Genomic DNA, 2,817 nt, shown 5'->3' with positions numbered 1-2,817 from the left:
GGCGCTACACGGGTCTGGGAGGCCGAGGTTAGTGCTTTATCCAGAGCCATCTCTATATAAAATATGCTCTGGTTTTATCTGGCAAAGTAAACTCTCTGGATCCAGACAACACAGGTAACTTCTATGTTTTACTAAAACTAGCGTAAAATTTAGAACAGACTGTAAGTACAGATTATATAATTATATAGCTTTAGTAGTCACACACGCCTGGATACAAAAGAAGGGGTTTTTATGTGCAAGCTTCCGGGAAACCAAACAGTCACGTGACACTTGTAACAGGATGTTTCCGCTGTCGTTCCTGTTGTGCCTCTACACTGCGGAAGTGGTCGTGGCAGCTTCTAAATGCGCGCAAGATGGCAAATCTTCTTGCATTTGTTCCGAAGCAGGAGGCGGAATTGTCAATTTGACTTTGCTCGCACAACCTGACGCAAAAGGGTCTGCGGGGTAAGTCCATGCTTCAGTGAGTAGTCGTGAATGAGCTTGACCACTACTAGTATGCGTTGTCACTGTTTTAGGCTTGTGACGCCTGGATCTACTACGAAGTACTACTACAACCCGTGTACTCCCTTTACCTTGTATGGTTCAAAGAAAACGAACGTTTGTACTCCAGATCAAGACGTTGCCGTAAGTGTCTCGTAGTTTTTTGTTGTTGTTGTCAAATGGGCTAAATTAAGTAAAAATGAGGTACTACTAGAGACATTTTAAAGGAACAAGGTGACGGTTATGCGCATGCGTTGTAACACTGCTTGCTTGCGCTGATTGCTTTAGTCTCTCTGCGCAATTTTAGATCAGAACAAAAGATACATGGCGTTTCCGAGAGACGAAACGATGCTGTCAGGCGAATCTGATGATGGAGTAGCTAATGAAGATCTAGCTGAACCAGTTGTAGTGGACTGCTATCATATGTAGGGGATTTGTTTACTGTATACGGGACGGTAGGTTTTACCAGTCTCTGTCTGGCAGTCAGTAGGCTCTTCAGTGTTCATTAGACAAAATACACTTTAATTTTGTGTAACTGTGGCTATGTTCTATGATTTGAATGCTGTTGTTACTGATTGTGAGGGTAGCTTGTTGATGCTCCAGTTGGCAGATTTTTTGTCACTGTTGTAGTAGACGATTTATTAGGCAATGGAATAAAGAAATGAATTCTCAGTTCAATACGAGGCTAAATAAATGGGATATATGTTGTAGTATGTCTGTGACTTTTGAGTACATGTATATATGTCATGTGTTACTTGCATTAACAAAATGGTTTGGGTTGTTCTAGGTTTGCCAATTACAAGACGACATTGCTTATAATGCTGGAACAGAAAGCACTGCTGTGTTTTCTGGTAGTTCAGAGGTAAGTGTATATATCCAGTAGCAACTCCAATACAGTACAGTACAACTCCGATTATTCAGAGTTTTTTGACGGATGACAAATTGTCCAGATAAATGAAATAATGGTGTGGTGACTTTCTTGAGGCTCAGTCGTACATTGACAATGAAGTACATAATGAACAAATATTTGATTAATTAATTAATATACAGCAATATTGGGTAAACGATAAGTCAACATGTTTACATTTAATGATTAGATGTAAAAGGCCTCTATGGTTTCAAGTTTGGAGTAGGTTTACAGGCTTCTACGTTGGAACGATTTCACACTGGGAAACACGTGAAAGACACGTGCTTTTGGGGAGGAAATAAATTTGTTCGGATAATCAGTGTTGTACTGTACGTGCGTCAAGATGCTATTTAGTACATCCTTTTCACATGTTTGGACTAATCATCACTTACTGAAATACTTTTAAAGTTAATATTATTTGAAATTTGAGTAATTAATTAAGAACTGCATTTGCAGCTACAGCAAAAAGCAATGAAAGGCTTTGTTTTTAACATTATTTAAGTCTAAGTGGTTTGTGATGTATATTCGAAATATATTTATAGTATTGTAGTTTTAATAGTTGTTGTAAAGTGTACATGTGGAGATATAAAAACGTAGATTTTCCATTTTAAATTCATGCAGTGCATGTGGTTATTGTGACAATCTCTCATGCCAGTCAATGTGTCCTGCCCCCGTATCATGCTCTTTTAATTAGCAGATGCCAGTACGTGTGTAGTCTTGTATAGCCAGACACTCTCCGCCTACATACTTCAACAGGAAAGGGTCTGGTCAACAGCCTTGATGTGTTCATTCTCCACTCCTCTGATAAATGATGAACTAAATGCATCTCTAGTGGTCACCAATGGTATGCCATACACTCCATATTGGAATAAGCGGTTTGTTTTATCGCCAGCAATCGTGAGATCACGACCACCTGCAATTCTGACAAGTTTAATTACCAACCCCATGTCTCCACTCTATTTTAGTGCAGCTAGCTTATTAAAGAAGTAAGTATGTCGCTGTGTTGCGATACTCACCTTGTAACCTATCAACAGGCACAGAAAAATGACTGTGGCAACACAAGCTCACGTACATGCATCAGAAAATGATGATTGCGATCAACGTACACACTGTTACGCGTACACAGGCATGCAAACGTTCGTGTACAATGAGATTACGATGATTTGTGATATAAACAAACTGCCTATTCCAATGTGGAGTGTATGTCATACCATTGGTGGCCACTAGAATTTAGTCCACCATTTGTCGGTGGAGCAGAGAACGAACACAGCAAAGGCTGTTCACCAGATTCTTTCCTGCCAAGAAGTATGTAGGTGGAGAGGGTCTAGCTATGTGAGACTAGTACGTGCGGAGCAGCTGTTCTGCAACCTAGGCTAGTAGCCCGGGTTTAGCTGCAGGGCTTCTTAATTGACTACTGTAACAAAATTTAC

The 2,817-nt window shown here is 40.0% G+C and overlaps 1 long non-coding RNA gene across 1 annotated transcript; it reads left to right on the top strand.

Annotated features, from left to right (window-relative positions):
* The first annotated feature begins 288 nt into the window (after positions 1–288).
* LOC134193451 (uncharacterized) lies at positions 289–1,444 on the top strand. Its single transcript, XR_009972084.1, has 3 exons — positions 289–444; positions 516–624; positions 1,268–1,444. It is a non-coding gene; the product is annotated as an uncharacterized LOC134193451 (long non-coding RNA).
* The last annotated feature ends 1,373 nt before the right edge of the window (positions 1,445–2,817 follow it).

This window comes from Corticium candelabrum, chromosome 17, assembly GCF_963422355.1.
Source record: "Corticium candelabrum chromosome 17, ooCorCand1.1, whole genome shotgun sequence".
Taxonomy (NCBI): Eukaryota; Metazoa; Porifera; class Homoscleromorpha; order Homosclerophorida; family Plakinidae; genus Corticium; species Corticium candelabrum.
This window is presented reverse-complemented; position numbering and strand designations above follow the sequence as displayed.